The 19,592-nt window shown below is 47.0% G+C and overlaps 1 protein-coding gene across 2 annotated transcripts in view; it reads right to left on the reverse strand.

Moving 5' to 3' along the window:
* RAB10 (RAB10, member RAS oncogene family) overlaps positions 1–19,592 on the reverse strand; it is a 55,745-nt gene that overhangs the window by 24,703 nt on the left and 11,450 nt on the right. The window lies entirely within an intron of this gene.

A 19,592-nucleotide genomic window follows, 5' to 3' on the forward strand; every position in this document is an offset into this window, starting at 1 on the left:
CATACACGGGGCATCTCAGGGTCTGCAATTGGCAAGGGACACCTTCAGGTCACATTAACATGATCTGGCTTGTACAAGCTTTTCAGTTTCTTGCTTATTTTTAAGAAAGAAAAATATCAGGGTTTTGCAATTTTTCTGGAGAACTTCCATATAGGAGAAATTTGAGAATTTGGGTATCAACTTAGACATCCGGAACAAAATAGCAAGCTTTCTTCTTGGTTTGTTTTTTTGTGTTTGTTTTTTTTAAAAAAATTATTCTTTAATGATTAAACCATAATATTTTGCAAAAATTATGTGAAATACTGTGAGGTTTTATTGTTTTTACGCAGATACCCCATCCTTGTAATACCACAATTTCAGAAACCTCTCAAAAAACCTACTTTTTCCCCAAAAAAATGTTCTCCTTTCCATTACTCTTGTCCAAGTAACCGTTTTTTGTGTGTGATTGTTTTTTTAAAAAAATTATTCTTTCCCAAAAATGATTAAACCATAATATTTTGCAAAAATTATGTGAAATACTGTGAGGTTTTATTGTTTTTACGCAGATACCCCATCCTTGTAATACCACAATTTCAGAAACCTCTCAAAAAACCTACTTTTTCCCCAAAAAAATGTTCTCCTTTCCATTACTCTTGTCCAAGTAACCTGCCTGTGAGAATAACATTAACTGCAGGTAACTTAATGCTTGTTACCTGTTCATCATAACTCAAAGTGGGCAGAGCCCACACCAGAGCATGAGACAAGACCCCTGACTATTAAAAATCTTGCTTTTTACACCATTGGAAGGCGCCAAGAAGCCCTGAATTGTCTCTTGGTCTACAGACAGCAGAGCTCCAGCCTCAGCAAGGGGAGCAGGAGGGTTCAGGCCCCATAAAGCTTTTGCCCAGCAATAAAAGGTGAATTATCAGTATAAACCAGTGCCCGACGGCCACGTCTCCTCCTCCGGGCCCAGCCCTGCCCCAGCCTCTGACGTGGCACAAGCAAAGTGTGGAACCACCACCCCCAAAGCCAGAGTGAGCAGACACCGTCGTGAGAGAGCAGGAGTAAGGGTTTTATTTTAATGCCAACTGATACTAAATATTTCCCAAGTTAATTCAGGGCAAAGCTGAAGTGGTATCACAGGGAAATTGGTTATCCATGGGATGTGCAAGGACTGACTGAAGAGGAGATGAAGGAGAGCTGTCCTGGAAAGACTCAGGAAAGAAGAAACCATCAAACTGAAGAGAGATCCTCAGCAGAGACTCACAGTGAAACCAGTATTTAATATTCGCATTATTAATTCTGGTGTAATAAACTGTCCTATCTGAAGCCTACTGCTTAGAAAAGTGAGAGGTGCTGTACAAAGGACAATTAAAATAAGAAACTGATGATCTTGAAGACCAAATAAAAACAAGGGACGGGTGTCAGCAGTACAAAACCCTACACCACATGAGCTAACAATTTCTTCATTCCTGCTGGGAACCAGCAGCTCTTTCCAGATGACAAAGACAGACCAAAGGGTGAGAAATGACCATTTTACGTCCAGGGGGTAACTCCAATCCAATGGAGAGAGAAAACAAGGGAGGGGTGTCAGCAGTACAAAACCCAGCATCACATGCACTAACAATTTCTTCATTCCTTCTGGGAACCAGCAGCTGTTTCCAGATGACAAAGACCGAAGGGTGAGAAATGACCATTTTACCTCCAGGGGGTAACTCCAATCCAATGGAGAGACAACTCTACAAGAGGGACGTGTCAAATCTTGCAGCACCCATGAGAAACTCCCACCCAAGGCAGGGAAATCCAACTGCAGGCGTGTAAGCCCTCAGTGAAAGCTCATTTGCGCAGTGGGTACAGACTCATTGCTCCTCCCCACAAGAGATGGGCTCATCTTCTTGTGCCGTGGAAGACGAGGACCTCATCTTCTCATGCCGCAGAAGATGAGACATTCAAAACCCACCTGGACACGTTCCTGTGCAACCTGCTCTGGGTGGCCCTGCTTTGGCAGGGAGGTTGGACTGGATGATCTCCAGAGGCCCCTTCCAATCCCGCATCACTCTGTGACTCTCCCACCAGCTCCTCCACAGCAGAAGCAGCTTGAAGACCATGTCTTGTTGTGATCTTCTCTTCCCAAAGCTGCCTCCAAGAGGGATGAGCACAGAGTGCACCCAGCAGAGCAGGAACACCACCAGCAGCTGCCCACAACGCTCCAGCACTAATGAGATCCCAGAGTTCTGCCTTTCCATTCAAATTGCAGAAAACACCACCGATAATTTTTCATGCTTTCCCAAAATCTGCTTATATTTAGACTTTTTAAAAGGCAGCAGCTGCAATCACAAACTTCCCTCCTAAATCTACAAGGTCATTTTATACCAAGTAAGATTAAACAGAATTTATGAAACACGGATTACGTAAGGAGCCTCCATGGGAAGCCTGCCCTAAACTGCCCAAGTCCAGCTCCTCTCAGCTCTACACACAGCACACACTACTTCATTTTAACACTGAAATATCACCTTAGGGAAGTCTTTGCACATAAAATTGAGGATGCCAGAGCCTCTCTGGGAAAGGCTGCACAGTTTTAGGTGGCGGAAGGAGGAGAATCCCCCTCCCACAGACCTGTGTCATGCAGGAGCAGGAACGGGGACAGCACTTGTAGATGGTCCTATCATGCATGTGGCCAAGAGGAAAAAGGAAAATAACCCTTACATGAACACCAAATGCAGCTCCTCATGGAGCCTTTTAGAGTTACCAAGTATTTCATAAACATGAACCAGGGTGTAAGGGGGCAAAATTCCCAATATCTAAGGATTTAAAGCAGTACAGTGACCAAAGGCCGAGATTGTCCACTAATTCCAGGACACCACCTTGGGATCTCCAGAGCTCCGTTCTCTTCCCCATTAGCCAAAGCAGCACTTCATCCCTCAAGTGAAATTTATGAATCAATACAGCTCCTATCACACGTACGTGGTTTGAAAAATGAACCCGCTGAATGATAAAGAGCCAAGATACAAAACTGCCCCAAATACACTGAACTCTTCCCGTGTTTTGCAGCGTTTAAGCGAGCTGTTTGCCGTGATGTAGCGCTCCCCAGCAACGCCAGCAAACAAACCCACACTGCCTTCGCCAAGGGATCATAAATAAAAGGATTTCAAAGTGGGCAGAGCCCACACCAGAGCATGAGACAAGACCCCTGACTATTAAAAATCTTGCTTTTTACACCATTGGAAGGCGCCAAGAAGCCCTGAATTGTCTCTTGGTCTACAGACAGCGGAGCTCCAGCCTCAGCAAGGGGAGCAGGAGGGTTCAGGCCCCATAAAGCTTTTGCCCAGCAATAAAAGGTGAATTATCAGTATAAACCAGTGCCCGACGGCCACGTCTCCTCCTCCGGGCCCAGCCCTGCCCCAGCCTCTGACGTGGCACAAGCAAAGTGTGGAACCACCACCCCCAAAGCCAGAGTGAGCAGACACCGTCGTGAGAGAGCAGGAGTAAGGGTTTTATTTTAATGCCAACTGATACTAAATATTTCCCAAGTTAATTCAGGGCAAAGCTGAAGTGGTATCACAGGGAAATTGGTTATCCATGGGATGTGCAAGGACTGACTGAAGAGGAGATGAAGGAGAGCTGTCCTGGAAAGACTCAGGAAAGAAGAAACCATCAAACTGAAGAGAGATCCTCAGCAGAGACTCACAGTGAAACCAGTATTTAATATTCGCATTATTAATTCTGGTGTAATAAACTGTCCTATCTGAAGCCTACTGCTTAGAAAAGTGAGAGGTGCTGTACAAAGGACAATTAAAATAAGAAACTGATGATCTTGAAGACCAAATGAAAACAAGGGAGGGGTGTCAGCAGTACAAAACCCAGCATCACATGCACTAACAATTTCTTCATTCCTTCTGGGAACCAGCAGCTGTTTCCAGATGACAAAGACCGAAGGGTGAGAAATGACCATTTTACCTCCAGGGGGTAACTCCAATCCAATGGAGAGACATTGGACAAGAGGGACATGTCAAATCTTGAGGCATCCGGTGAGAAACTCCCACCCAAGGCAGGGAAATCCAACTGCAGGCGTGTAAGCCCTCAGTGAAAGCTCATTTGCACAGTGGGTACAGACTCATTGCTCCTCCCCACAAGAGATGGGCTCATCTTCTTGTGCCGTGGAAGACGAGGACCTCATCTTCTCATGCCGCAGAAGATGAGACATTCAAAACCCACCTGGACACGTTCCTATGCAACCTGCTCTGGGTGGACCTGCTTTGGCAGGGAGGTTGGACTGGATGATCTCCAGAGGCCCCTTCCAATCCCGCATCACTCTGTGACTCTCCCACCAGCTCCTCCACAGCAGAAGCAGCTTGAGGACCATGTCTTGTTGTGACCTTCTCTTCCCAAAGCTGGCTCCAAGAGGGATGAGCACAGAGTGCACCCAGCGGAGCAGGAACACCACCAGCAGCTGCCCACAACGCTCCAGCACTAATGAGATCCCAGAGTTCTGCCTTTCCATTCAAATTGCAGAAAACACCACCGATAATTTTTCATGCTTTCCCAAAATCTGCTTATATTTAGACTTTTTAAAAGGCAGCAGCTGCAATCACAAACTTCCCTCCTAAATCTACAAGGTCATTTTATACCAAGTAAGATTAAATAGAATTTATGAAACACGGATTACGTAAGGAGCCTCCATGGGAAGCCTGCCCTAAACTGCCCAAGTCCAGCTCCTCTCAGCTCTACACACAGCACACACTACTTCATTTTAACACTGAAATATCACCTTAGGGAAGTCTTTGCACATAAAATTGAGGATGCCAGAGCCTCTCTGGGAAAGGCTGCACAGTTTTAGGTGGCGGAAGGAGGAGAATCCCCCTCCCACAGACCTGTGTCATGCAGGAGCAGGAACGGGGACAGCACTTGTAGATGGTCCTATCATGCATGTGGCCAAGAGGAAAAAGGAAAATAACCCTTACATGAACACCAAATGCAGCTCCTCATGGAGCCTTTTAGAGTTACCAAGTATTTCATAAACATGAACCAGGGTGTAAGGGGGCAAAATTCCCAATATCTAAGGATTTAAAGCAGTACAGTGACCAAAGGCCGAGATTGTCCACTAATTCCAGGACATCACCTTGGGATCTCCAGAGCTCCGTTCTCTTCCCCATTAGCCAAAGCAGCACTTCATCCCTCAAGTGAAATTTATGAATCAATACAGCTCCTATCACACGTACGTGGTTTGAAAAATGAACCCGCTGAATGATAAAGAGCCAAGATACAAAACTGCCCCAAATACACTGAACTCTTCCCGTGTTTTGCAGCGTTTAAGCGAGCTGTTTGCCGTGATGGAGCGCTCCCCAGCAACGCCAGCAAACAAACCCACACTGCCTTCGCCAAGGGATCATAAATAAAAGGATTTCATACAGCCACGCTAACTTTTAGGCTCTGCCCAGATAAAGCAGGAAGTTTGACAGCCATTTTTCACATGTTAAGATAAAGTGAGCTATTAACCCAGCCAAGGAAATTAACTCTTCTCTGCACTGGGAGGGATTTAGCTAACTCGAGTGTTTGTGGAGAAAATAAATCTCTAATCCCACGTTATACTCAGCTTCCACTCCAATTACAATATAATACTGGTTCAGCCTTCGTAAGGGAAAGACTGTTATAAATAGCAATGACTATTTGCCTCTAAATGCTCTCAAAGTAGTTTTAACGGGCTACAAAAACTAGACTTTTGGATCCTCTAATGCCCATTCAGTTGGGAGTCACCAGCGACATGGTGCTGGCAGGAACACCCAGGCTCCAGAGAGGAGAGCCCACAGGCACGGGCAGCTCCAGCAACGGTGAGCTCAGGCAAGAGCTGAAGAGGGAAACGGGTATAAAAACCCAATGGCACGCAGAACGGCCACAGCACTGTCAGGGGAGGGTAATGACAAATGACAGAACTAATGAATTAAAGATGAGCATGAAATTATTCCCTCATTAAGCACCGATAAGATATTCATCGACTGCAAGAAGGCAAAGTGGAACTCACAGGAAAACCTGGGAGTATATTGCCAGCTTATTAAACACTTAACACAACTGCGTACTTCCAAATCCAAGTGTGGAAGTGTTGGTGACTCTTCAGGACCTCACTCCGTTTGACAACACTGTCTCCTTACAGGCAGGTCAGCCCAGGTTTCCAGCTCACTTCGGGATCTCCTTCCAATGTCAGGTCTTCCACCAGTTGCTTATAGCAATATATGGCCCTAGCTCTGGCCATAAAGTGAACTTTAAAGAAGACAGAAGCTGTTTATGGATTCTGAGGGTTACTGGTCTTTGAGAACAAGGCTTAAGAAGCAGTGCTAGGTGATCTCATGGCACGTGCAAACAAGGGCTGCCCTTACACAAACCCTGGAAGTGACGGGCTGTGACCACGCAGGGCCAGAGGAGCTGCAGGAGCCGAGGGTCAGTTTTGTGCATCAGGCTATGGAAATCAACCTCCTCCGTCCCTGCACCAGCAGAGGTTACTGCCAGCAGCTCCCGACAAAGCATCCCGGCTTTATTTGTGCGAGTTTAAATATCTGAATGTCTTGGTGAATACACAACTATTTGCTCAACGGTTTTGAGTTTCTACTGCTCTCGGACAAAAGCCATTAATGAAGACCCGGGACTTGCGTCAGCAGAAGAGTGTTTTAAATCCATAATGGCTGCATCCAAACAGTTATATAGCACTTTACACCCTTCCCAAGCCCCTGCCAAGGTTTTCTAAAGATCACTTATATTGCTAAATCGCAAACTGACCGTTCTCGACAAGTGAAAGACAGAATGCCATCGGTACAAGGCAGGGGAGGGGGGGGAGAAAAAGTTATTTTCCAGTCCATTTCAGAGCTACAAATGATGAGCTGGCCCTTTTCAGACAGCACGAATTTTGTTTGCATTCTTTTCCAAACAAAGAGAGCATTGAGCTCGGGGAGGACGCGGGGCGGGAGGAAGCGGAATGTAGGGCAAGAGAGGGGCAAGGCTGCGGTGCCAGGAGCCCGCCAGCCGACCTGCACCACAAACCAGCACCCCACACTGCCGTTAAAGACATGGATTTTGCATTTCATTTGTTAGTAATCGCTTCGCAAATACACTTGAGCCCCTTCTGCCTGCAGCCCTCCCGCTGGTCATGGGTTCTGGGGGGCACCAAGGGTTCACAGCCTGAGCAACAGCACTTTCTCCAGGGCTCTGGAGGTGACATCCCCCCACTAACCCACCCCAAACACCTAGAGCACTGGTGGAGCTCTGGCTAACACTTCCATGGCCACAAAAGGACATGAACCTTATCTTTACTGCCCGGCTTTTTAGCAATTCCAGCCTTGAGTAAAGCAAGACCCAGCAGAAAGAACTCTATCTGCTACTTTTCTTTGAATTAACAACTTCAAATTGACAAAGCGAGAAGAAACCCAGCAGGTGACTCTCAGCACGTTCACACACACAGCACACACTAACACAGGTATTGCACTAATAGGTATCAGCAGAACAGCAGCATCACAGAGAAAACCAGGATCCTGCAGGTGTGCTCGCAGCTTATGGTAGGGCTCAACAAACAGCCCCAAAATGTTTCTATTTAAAAAGCAGAAAAAAAAAAAAAGGCAATAAAAGAAGACTTATAAACAACAGGAAAACGCAGTTATAACTAAGCCTGGAAGCTTTTAAAATTAAATTGTAAATTGTAAATTAAATTGCAAATTGAAAAGCTTTGTTTAGTCCATTTATACAACTATCTGATTATGAGATCTCTCAATTCTCGAGACAGATTTATAATACTCCAACTCTTTCTTAAGTCTAATACCTTAATGCAGAAGACTACTTCTGAACCAAACTCCTATGCCAGATAGTGCTTTATCAAGTTCATTCAAGTTTTGGGCACATATAAAAATACTGGTTTTCAGAGGCTTTATTAGCTGTTTGAAGTTTTTTTTCCCTTCTTCACACCTTCAGCACAGTCTCAGCCCTGGGTTTTCCAGGTGTCAACACTCGGTCCCTGGAGCAGGGGCTTTGCTGGGACAGTGCTTGGCACTGGGAGTGAAAGGTGTTGGAAGCACAAGGTTTGGAGAGAAGACTTTATTTGGGAGGAGCAATGACAAACGCCAGGCCTGGTGATCATCCTGTGCCCAGGCACACTGCCACCACTTGATGCCAGCTCCACAGAGACCTTTGCAACATGGAGCACACAAACATCTAGGAACCTGTTTTAAAGAACCTTAGCTCCTCACCTTATTAAAAAAAAAAAACAACAACACACAAACCCAAAAAAAACCAAACTTGCTCTTAGCAAAACTCAAATTGAACTGTTTTGATACTGCAGGGACTTCTTAAGAGCAGTTCACTTACAGCTGACAAATTTACAGATTATATTATCTGGTAATAATCTCCATCCTCATTCCTCAGAAGCAAATACCTTTATTTATTTTACTTCAAGGGGGCCTATAAGAAAGATGGGGTCAAACTTTTCATCCCCATTCAGACTGTTCTGGAAGAGAAACTCAAGCTATTCACAGACTCATCCTTTGGCAAAAGCTTGTGCGAAAGTGTAAGTTTTATCAGAGAGAGCAAAATTCAGGTGACGCAGTAGGGAAGAGGAGGAAGGCGAGCTGGGATAAGCTCTACAGTCACGGCGATTCTTCCTGAAACACGGATTTGCTCCCTTTGGCAAAAAACCCATAGCATTCAGCTGCAGAAGAGAGAAAACCCTTAATAACTGGTCTCTAACAAGGACTTGGAACCACATCATCCTCCCCTACTGCTTGTGGCTTACATCCCGCGTGAACTTCTCTAGCAGGTAGATCTCTGTGGCTATTAATTCCCTGGGAAGTTCTTCTTTCTGAGGAGAAAATTGCAATAAAGCAATAAAAGGAGTCACTAGATGAAGTCTCACGCTCCTGCTTACTAAACCAAGTCTGAATGAGATTATCAGAGAGATGGAGACAACAAGGAGACCTGAAAACCCAGACTTTTTGGCTTCTTTTAAGCAGTATTGAGAAATTGTAGATCTGGGGAAGGAACTGATCTTTTCGGTCAGAAGTACTTTCTCTAACAAGACATTTATTCATCAGGAGCAAGGGATTACATTGCACTTTTCTTGTCTTTAGCCCTGCCCACGTGTAGCACCATCAGTTCCCAGGGAAGGAGCAGGGAAGAGGGACAGGCAGTGGGACCAGCAAGAAAAGATGAGCCATTGAATCAAAACGAGAAGCCTATCCATGTTCTAGATGCAAACATGCCGTGCTGAGTCTACACTCGGTGGGCAATTCTAATTGTGCCCATGCTTCTGTAGGAGGATGTACAAACAGTGATCACTGCAGCCCCACACCTCTTGGGTTTACAGTGCTGAATCCACCCTCCTCTCCAGCTTTCAAATACATCTCACCTCATGAATAAACAAGATAATAACTAAGTAAATAAGCCAGCCAGCCCTCCCCTTCCAGGAGGAAGCTCTCTTTGCTGATTTTCCTTTGTGTGTGTGTACACATACCTGCAGCACAGACCTGTCTCCAGCCTCCCATACGCACATATTGCAGGGAGAAAGCTACGCTCTCCAGCAAGACTCCTCCTTTTGTCTCATTTTCCTTGACCTCACACTAAAACCTGCAAGTGCAGCTACTACTGCGGGCAACCCCAAAAGCTGAAGGGACGTTACCTACTACAAGCAAACACCGCTGTAAGACAAAGCGGAAACGGGCAGCTATAGGAAAGAAAATTAATAATATATTTAATAACCGGAGCCAAACACCCAGAGCCAGGCAATGGATTGCTGCTGTGAGCCTAAGGGAACCCCACACAAACAGCAAAATAAACTGTAAATAAGGTGGGGTGCCCACTGCAGACAGGCGACAGGTAACACTTCGCGGTTACGTGAGGCCACGCTGCAGATTCCTGTTCATTTTAACTCAAGGCTTCTGCTACACTAATCAAATCTAAAATAAAAGCCTACAAAAAAAAACACACAAACAGCAAAATAAACTGTAAATAAGGTGGGGTGCCCACTGCAGACAGGCGACAGGTAACACTTCGCAGTTACGTGAGGCCACGCTGCAGATTCCTGTTCATTTTAACTCAAGGCTTCTGCTACACTAATCAAATCTAAAATAAAAGCCTACAAAAAAAAAAAAAAAAAAAAAAAAAGTCCCCCTGCAGTCTGTGAAGTCACCGTGACTCAGGAGATGTACTTGGCCTCAGGCGAGGGAGCTCCCACAGAACCTCTCCAGCCCTGCAGAGCCCCAGCCCAGGCAATGAATGGAGCCAGCACAGGCCCCCCTGGCCACCACGGCTACTGTGAGGGCCAGCAGCAGCCCCAGGACCAACAGGGAGAGTATCGGAGACCACAGAGCCCGTGACAGTGAAACAGCCTCTTGCCTGCCTTTGCTGTCCTCGTCTAAACCTTCAATTCCATCACTGTTGACATCCAGTGACCAGGAGCGTAACACAGCACTGGGAATCAGAGCAGACAATGGATTTATGTGGTAGAAAAACAGAAATTCAATGAATTTGTGTGTTTCATTATCTCACCTCCTCCACCCTAAGTTCTCCCCAGTGCAGCCTCAGGAACTCACTCCTCCTGCTCTGCAAGGTTTCCAGTCGTGACAATTCAGCACTTACAGAGCACCAGAAGCTGCACCTCAATAAAGTGACACACACCTTCCACGAAACCTCAGGAAAGGCACCCCCCGTTACCTCCAGCAGTCTCAGGAAGCCCCACAACAACTGGGACGGAAAAAACATGCAGGAAGGTGAGAGTCCTGTTTGGAGCCTGGTTTGATGGAGCCAACCATGGGAGGGCGATGGTAACAGCAACATGTGACTTAATTACTGTAACTCCACCAGCTGCAAATGATGATGTGATTAGCGTTACGTTTTATTTCCTTCTCTTTCCCACACAGCCAGTCCCTGGTGTCCATCCTCCCACCCCCGGACTGAGCCCAGCACCCAGAGGCCTCTCCTTTCCCAAAGGACCTTCCCCAGGTCCCTACTGGTTGCCCATTCGCTCCATAACCCATTCCGTACTTTTTTTTTACTGCCCCCATGGACTATCTCCTGGGTAAATATTCACTCCTTTATCTTGAGGTCACCAGCCTCAGTCCACATCACCTTGGCAGCGACAGCGGCACAGAAGCCTTTTTCTTAGTAGCATTTGTAGTAATACAGAGAAACTACCGGGGAACAGCTGTATCTTCCACTGCCAGGGATCCATGGTATCCTGAAAATTGATATTTCTGTAGAGCAGGCGGCAAGAAAAGTAATTGTGACCACACCTCTCTGAAAAGATAAGCTAAATGTTCTTAAGGTGGGTGCTATCTGGCAGTGTGGTGGTGCGTATGCTAATAACCACTCTGGTACCTCCAGCATCTCTCTTTGGCAATGTGGCAGATTCTAACTATCCAAGCTACCAACTCACTTTTAGCATTTAACACAAGAAACTAAACTAGAGATTCTTCCTCCAGCTCTTCAGCAGGATTTTATAGTATCTTTATAAAACTGCCTTTACAGGCCAAGTTTCCCTAATACCCTAACAATACAGAGAAACTCCAGAGCTGGTGCTGTTAAAGGAAAACGCGCCCATTAGCAGCAGAGCTGTTGCCAGACCATCTCCTACCAATTAATCTATTCTTAACGAAGCAGATGACAATCCTGCGAGCCGGCAGCTTCTCGGGGTGACCTACATTCTGCCACTGCGGGTGCCTGCATTTTGTTGTGCTTCCAAACGCTCTCACACATCACCAACACACAGGCAAGGACTCGGCATTGCAGGATGTTTGATTTATGCAAATCACCACTAACTGATACCGGGGACTCGGCTGAATATTCATTTTGGTGACAAATCCACTCCCGTGGCTTATATCCCCCCCCCAATACCTAGCTTAATCCCCCCCAAACAATAGAAGGTCATTGTTATCCAGTGACCTCTTATCTGGGAAAGGCCACACACTGGGAATCCCTTCACGTCCCCCCTGTTTGCAGAAGGGGGGGGTCCTCACGCCTTTTCCCCATCGGTGATCCCCTCCCCAGAGCTTTCCAGCTCCTGCCCCAAATTCCACCCGCAGCCAGTTCAGAGACTGAACGACAACCTTCAGAATTGCCAGATTGAGGAGTGAAGGGCACTTTCCCAACTTGAAATTCTTTTTGAAGTGTTCCTGTCTGCCTTCAAAGCGGCAGAGAAGCCGTGAGCGTGCAAGCTCCCTTTGTGCATCAGTTCGTTTCAAGGATATATATTAAATCTAGGTCAAGACTACAGCCTTCTACCGCACCAAAAACCTCCTCTCATCACTGGCCTCGCTGGAAGCCTCAGCCAGCATTCTTCACGGATTTATATTAGAAACACAAGTTAACACCTACATGTAATTTTGGAGGACATCATCACAGAAGTCAATATTGCTACCAGAAATTCTTTAAGAGCACTTGGGGCCAGTATTAAAAAAATAATAATCAAATAATCAAGGAGAGAGAGGTGTTGTGAGCTGTGTGCTCTCCATACACCAGGCTGCTGTACCTCCACAGCAACTGTGACCTTCCACAGTCCTCGTCACTTACATCAAAAATACTAATCATCTTCAGAAACGAATCTTGAGATCTCCTTCCTTCCATTTTATAGAATCACAGAATCATTTTGGTTAGAAGAGACCTTTCCTTTATAGAATCACAGAATCGTTTTGGTTAGAATCTCTTTCAGATAATGGAGCCCAACCATCAACCCACCACTGACAAACCCACCGCTGACCCCTGTCCCTCAGCACCACGTCTGTCAGGCTTTTAAATCCCTCCAGGGATGGGGACTCCACCACTGCCCTGGGCAGCCTCTGCCAAGGCTTCACAACCCTTTCCATGAAGAAATTGTTCCCAATCTCCATCCTAAACCTCCCCTGGCAACACTTGAGGCTGTTTCCTCTTGTCCTATTGCCTGTTCCTTGGGTGACTACTCTACTCCTCTCCAACAGAAGGACGTTCATTTCCTTGCCACTATGCACTGGGGATTTGCAGACTTAACTCTTTACCTCAGCTGGAACACAGGCAGTAAGACTTTCCTTTTCCTTTTTTTAAATTCAGATTATGCCCACGCATTTAGGTCTCAGAAGCCACGAGGCTGTAAGGAAGCGAACAGTATCAACACGGCAAGAATTCCATCAAGCTGCTTCTCCTCGATGACTACTGTACTCCTCTCCAACAGAAGGACGTCCATTTCCTTGCCACTATGCACTGGGTATTTGCAGACTTAACTCTTTACCTCAGCTGGAACACAGGCAGTAAGACTTTCCTTTTCCTTTTTTTAAATTCAGATTATGCCCACGCATTTAGGTCTCAGAAGCCACGAGGCTGTAAGGAAGCGAACAGTATCAACACGGCAAGAATTCCATCAAGCTGCTTCTCCTCGAGTGGCATTGTTGAGATGTTTAATAGATTGATTACAAGGTGAAGTGCTGTTCATCCCCATACCTGGAATTGAAACAGCAAATCCAAATAATCAGAATTAAGAAAGGCACCGTTACCACTCAGCACACCATTGCAACTGAGGTCCCATCACATGTACCCACTGGAAGGCACTTTAAAATGGCACTGCCTCATTAAAGAGTGGCATGGACAGTGATTAACTAAGTTCCAGCTCCCTTACTCTATCTACTGTGTACATTTAAATACTGATCTGTAAAAAGGTAGAAATTAAGTTTCTTTGCAAAGATCAGTAGAAAACACAACTTTCCCGTTAAGTGAAAATAATGACTCCTTCAAGGGAAGAACTAAGATACAAGAGCTTAAAAACATTAATTAGAGGTGCCTGACTGGAGGTCTGTAGGGAAAGATGCTTTAACGAACGAGAGCTAAATCCACAAGAGCTCAAAACAGCCTGGTTTCTAGTAACCTTTCCTTGAAAGGCATCACGTCCTCCTCCACGTCCAGAGGGAGCGACAATGGCACAGGTGTTCATGCCTCAGCTCAAGCCACACTTTTGGGTGATTAACAAATGGACCACTGGCAATTTACATCGATGGAGATGGCTGAGGCCGCACAGAAAACCCACACGCTTTTCTACCTCTGCCAGAGCAAGAGGGTAGGGGGCACTGGGGAAGCTCTTCACTTACCACAGCAATGCCCCCGTGAAGCCTCCAAGGCATGAGTTGCTGAAGAAGACGCGATGGCCACATCCAGCCACGAGTGCGCTGGGGTACGGGAGGATCCCGGGAGCAGAACTGCAGCCGGTGGGAGAGGCGCTGGTGGCACGGGTTTGATTTGAGAGCTGAACTCTCCATATCAGGGCCTGGGCAAAGTTCAGGAGATAGCCAGGGCAAGGGCCATTTCCCAATCAAACGGATGCAGACACCAGGCTCTGGATATCAACTGACAGCCATTTCCAACAGCTAAGAATCCGGCACATTTAACTTCAGCATCAAACCAGTTGATGTGTTCAAAGCAGAATTTTGGGTGCAGTGAGTCCACCCGACACTCACGCCAACCGGACTGGAATTGAGATCCCAGAGACTCTACCGTGGGCACGTGCAACAGGGACAGAAGCCATTTCTCTGGCCAGAACCCACTATGAAGCCCTCTCCTCCTCCCCTCCCCAGCCACCTTCACCTCATTTATGAGCCCTTTTGTCTAACGAGGTCTAACTACACCCAGCCTGTAACGCTGGGGGTCAGGCAGCCCTCCCGTATCTGAAAGCACATTTCAAATTTACATGTAGAAAAATCTCTGCTCAGAAAGAAAACTGAAGCTTCCTGTTGACACCACCTCCGCTGCCACCGAGACCCACCAAACCACGCACGGTTTCTGCATAAGCACTTATTTCTTCCAGAAAAAAAGAAACTTTCTCATTCTGTTATTCCAGCAGCTAAACCTTACAGAAGGCTCCCACAAACAAAACAAAAGAAAATGAACAAAGGAACTATTTTAGTGATGTTTTATGCATACCAAGAGACAAGGGAGACAATAAGGTTTTTATTCACAAGGTAGTACAGGCAAAAGAAAAAAAAAAGGAAATGAAGCTCTAGCAAGAAACAGCACTCACTTGAGAGTTCTTCCCATGAGCAATAATCTCTGCTTAGTGTCCGTTAATTCCAGGTTTGAGGCCTGATTTAATTCTCTGCCATTACATCTTTCATTTTCCAATATACCCAATAAATTCTGGCCCAGGTAGCAGAGCTCTGCCGGGACCTGTACCAGCAGGGATTTTCTGGAGGGTGTCACATGAAGCAGCCACTGCTCCCTCTGAACCCCTTTTGTCACCAAAGCCCATGAGGTCCCCCAACTAAAAGTCACGGAAAGGAAAGGTCTGGTCTCCAGCAAGCCGTCAGTCAGCTCCAGAATTGACAACTAATTGGAATTCTACTCTAAACCACCGAGCATGTGCTCTAAGAATGTTCAAGTTCAATTACAGGCGATTAACTCAGTTCTCATGCATGTCTTAGCCTACTTGTATTTCCCAGCTAGAAAATAAATAAGGCAAACGGATCTGCTTTCGCACAAACTCCTGCTATTTATGAAACAGAAAATTTATCACTTCTTTCTGTAGCTGTAATTTTGTCCTCAAGTTACATAAAAATAAGATTCAAGTTAACACTTACCCTGGCTAGTTTATACTCAGCAGATTGACAAGACAGAAAACACATAAATAAAGGGAAGTAGACTCATTCAGGAAAAGCATTAGCTTTGTCAGAGGCGGGTACTGAGTCTTGGAGGTCATGAAAAAGATTCCACCAGTCACTAAAGAGCTGGAAGCTGCAGAAGAGCCCAGAAGCTCTCTCTGCCTCCCCAACTTCCGTAACGACGACCTGCTGCAGCGCAGAAACCCAGAGCACCCTCTTCTTGGTTCACTAATTCAAAGTCCTTACTGCTGGAGCTACCTGCAAACAGGAGAGCCCATCACTTACACTTTCAGACCAGACACCTTGCTGAACACACACTTCACAGCAGGCCTTGAGTTTTGCAGAGATGTTAAGTCAGTGCCGGAGGGCCAGGCAGCTACTGCACCAGCCGCCTCTTCCAACCCATGGGGAAGAAGGCACATGCTTTTAAGTGACTACTTATTGCTGGAAAACCACATTTCTTTCACTACAAACAGAAAGTATTACCCTTATTTATGAAAGTACCCTAACTTGAGCTACCTAGAGCACAGCACAGCAGCAAGTGAAGCTCTAACTGTTGGCATTAGAGAGGCACTGACACTCGGAGCCCTGAGCGCTGCAGCAGAGGCATCCTTCCCTCTACCAGGGGATAAACTGGAGATAAGCTCTGGCCCAGCCCTTTCTGGGGAAAATTTGCAGTGCGGAATTGCTGGTTAAGGACACACCTATTATTTCCTACCAGACTCCGGAGAATGGCATTGTGTCTAGTGTTAAATATAGTACATCCAGCTCTGAGGCTCCATCGCTTGCGCTATTCAACTCGTATTTAAGTGAAGCCACTGCCACGAGCGAGGGGGTTTTCAGTTACAGAACATCAACTCATGCCTACACTCCCATCCCCAGCTTTCATAAACAGCCTTAATTTAAGAACCCTTCAGCATCAAGAACCACAAAGAGAGAGTGAAAGCACGGCAGCGAGTGTTTCTCTTTCCTTTAAGCCAAGCTCTAGGAATCCATAAGACAGTTCCCACAGCCGGAGCTACACGGTACAGCGGGACCAGGAAACATCCCTGCTCTTGGAGATCAGGGATTCCACCACCAGACACTTCCACCCAACCTCGTTAAATTCTCCCGTGAGAAGATGAATGGCAGTGTTGTCAAGCTAATTAGCCGGAAAAAAGTTTTAAGTAAAAATAAAATTTAAAAAAAAAAAAAAAAGGCCTATTGCTCCAATCTTGCCCAGAAGCATCACATTTGTCAGTAAGTCTTGTCACCTTTTTTAGCTATTCTCGATACTGGGACACTCCAGTTGAATGCACAGAACCTGAGAAACAGGAATTATCTACCTTTGGAAGGGTGGAAAAAAAATGGCATGTCACACGACACACCTAGAATCAGAAGTTATTGCTGCCCCAAAACGTGGCCTGTCCCCAGGCCAAACCAGAGGCTGTAAGACTTGTTTGGATTCCTTCGTTTGCTGAAGGCTGCACTCACCTGCCCGGGGAACAGAGCCCCAGGGCAGCACCTCACCACCTCTCCGCTCCCGGGAAAAGCCGATGAGAACCAATGCTCACTTGTGAGGCAACCACACAGACTCCTGGCTTCAATCCCCATGGAATAAATCCATTTCCCTTCACTCTGCAGGGAGCCAGGAGTGTTCCCAGCCCTCCCATCCCCGCGAAGGACCCGCTCCAACCCCCTGTACCCCACATCTCCTCTCCAACAAAGCCCCTGACTGCAGTACAGACAGGGACGGTGTCAGAAAGCGACATCAGGATTTATACAGAAAGAACTGAGGTTATAGATGAGCTTTACCAGTAGCTGGACCTGCAGCACAGTGAGTTACAGGGTGAGAAACCACAGTGCTGACAGCAGCTCTGCCCAAAGAGGCGCCTGCTCGGAGCTGTGCTGAAGCTCCTGCAGAAGCTCTCTGAGGAGCACCTCACCTCGCTCCCAGCAAGACATCACACGCCTGCCTTATCGCTTGTGTCTTCTGCCTCTTAAGAAACCACTTGGTTAGAAGCTCTTTACAAAGCTGGTGGCCATTATCTAAGGCTCTGAAGATCAAAAGGAGACTCCCAGCAGGAATCTCGCCAGGTTTTAGTGCTTTTGATCCCATCCAGCAGCAGCTGGGAATTGGGAACCCCAGCCCAGGTTCTGTCACAGCACCCAGGGCCAACAGCGAGACTACGGCAGGCTGTGGGGCTGTAACAGCCCACAGCAGGGCCACACCAGCTCACGCTGCCTGGGGTCCCTTCTAGAAATATTTTGATAACCCCCAGGATGGCAATCCCAGCATCTTTTATTTCTGTCCCAGTCACAGACCACCTTCAGCACAATTTTTCCCCAATACTCAGGCTGAGTTTTCCCTGCTGTGACTTGTGCATCTCATCCTCAGCAGCAGCCTCTGCAGCACCACAGCCTGGGCAATGGCATCCTCCTGGTTCCCTGGCTGGGTCACAGTCCCAGACATGCCAGGACACATGCCCTGTGGCACATGGCCACCATGACTGGGCCACTTGTGGTCTAGCACTCGCAGGTGGAGCTTCTGAGTCCCCTTCCACACAAACCACCAGTGTTTCTGCTCACTCAAGTAGGAATGAGAAGCACCAGATCCCCCAGAGAACCCACACTTCTGGTCCACGCTGTCCCTGACATAACACCCATAAGTACCAGACCCAAAGAACTAGCCAGTAGCATCTTTGGTTTTGCCAGAAACTTGAGTAGCTAAATAAAATTGAAAAAAAAATAAATAATTTTGTTGTTTACTGCCAAGATCAAAAAGTTCCGTTGAGATGAAAGCATTTCGCAGCATGCTTATGGAAACAGAAGCGTTGGTGGGATTCATTTACCCAACAATTAGACAGCTATATTTAAGCTACACATCTAAGCTCCCTCCGCAGTGACAGAGAGGCGTGTGCTGCCACGTTCAGATGGATGGAGTTTCTTATTTTCCTTCGCCCCAGTTCCAGCAGGAGCAGAGACAGCTACCCCGTGCTGACAGCTCAGCTTCTAACAGGCGAGGTCTGGGAGGAACATTGTTTCAGAAAAGGAAGGGAAGAGGATGAGACACAGACTGCAGCAAGCGTTGGAAGGTGTGAAATGAAGATTGCTACCTACACAACTGGAAATACCCAGACACTGGTACCATGCCCAGGGTTAGAAGGGCAGGAGAGACATCTCTCAGCACATCAACTGGTCAGGCATCAATAGCTTCATTCATATGTCCAGATGCCTGAAGATAATAACTGAACATCTGAAGAAAAACATAAAGTCATCTTTACTCCAAAAGACTAAAGAGTGGTGAGACCAAGTTGAGACGGAACCATCTCAGAGGGCAGAATAACTTTCCTTGGGGACCAGGTGCACATCATTCAGCACGTTGCCATGAAACAGCCACAAGAGTCTGATCTCGGAAGCCAAGGATGACACAATTAGACAAGACCAGCTTTAATGAACCTCCTGATAGCCTCGTAAATCAAAGGACAGGTGAGTAGGGGTACCCCTGACCTAAAATGGGTAAACACTTGAAATGATTTCAGTACTACCCTTCTCCTTAACCACATCTTTTGAGGTTCTGAAGCTCAGATCTTGGGCCAAGACAGCCTCCCACTGAGGATGCTATCTTCATCAAGGACAGCGGGATCCACGGCAGCCTCAGCAGATTTACAGACAACACCAAGCTGAGTGGTGTGGTGACACACCTGAGGGACGGGATGCCATCCAGAGGGACCTGGACAGGCTGGAGAAGTGGATCTGTGTGAAACTCATGAGGGTCCTGCCCCTGGGTGGGGGCAACCCCCAGGCCCAGCGCAGGCTGAGGATGGAGGGATGGGGAACAGCCCTGCCCAGAAGGGCTTGGGGGGCTGAGGTGGGCGAAAAGCTGGCCATGAGCTGGCAACATGGGCTGGCAGCCCAGCAAGCCCCCAACACTCTGGGCTGCATCCCCAGCCCCATGGCCAGCAGGGCCGGGGGGGGATTCTGCCCCTCTGCTCTGCTCTGGGGAGACCCCCCCCCCCCAGCGCGGCCCCCCCCTCTGGGGCCCCCAACAGC

The sequence above is a fragment of the Calidris pugnax genome, unplaced genomic scaffold (assembly GCF_001431845.1).
Source record: "Calidris pugnax isolate Ruff unplaced genomic scaffold, ASM143184v1 scaffold85, whole genome shotgun sequence".
Taxonomy (NCBI): domain Eukaryota; kingdom Metazoa; phylum Chordata; class Aves; order Charadriiformes; family Scolopacidae; genus Calidris; species Calidris pugnax.